This window comes from Erythrolamprus reginae, chromosome 2, assembly GCF_031021105.1.
Source record: "Erythrolamprus reginae isolate rEryReg1 chromosome 2, rEryReg1.hap1, whole genome shotgun sequence".
Classification (NCBI taxonomy): Eukaryota; Metazoa; Chordata; class Lepidosauria; order Squamata; family Dipsadidae; genus Erythrolamprus; species Erythrolamprus reginae.
Window position 1 is genome coordinate 275,854,693 of NC_091951.1, and position 352 is coordinate 275,855,044.

A 352-nucleotide genomic window follows, 5' to 3' on the forward strand; every position below is an offset into this window, starting at 1 on the left:
GTAAAGTCAACCAACCCCCCCCCCCCAAATCCAACAAGAAAACACTAGCATCTTGATCTATTGTAATAAAGGTTTAGCAATGGGCAAAGTAAACTTTAATTTCCACAGTAGGAGTTTACACTAAAATGAATAGCCAATGAAGTGAAATGAAAGCTGGTAAAATAAGGTCTTGTAAAACTGAGAATATGCTCACCTGGAGTTATTCAGGTTAAACTATATTTCCCAGCATACCTCAGCACCAGCCATGCTAGCTAGGTTCCAGAGATGTAGTTCAACATGTAGAAGACGATATATTCTCCCAGTGTAGATAATAAACTAACTAGTTTAGAATAGAGAAAATTCAAACTTTCTC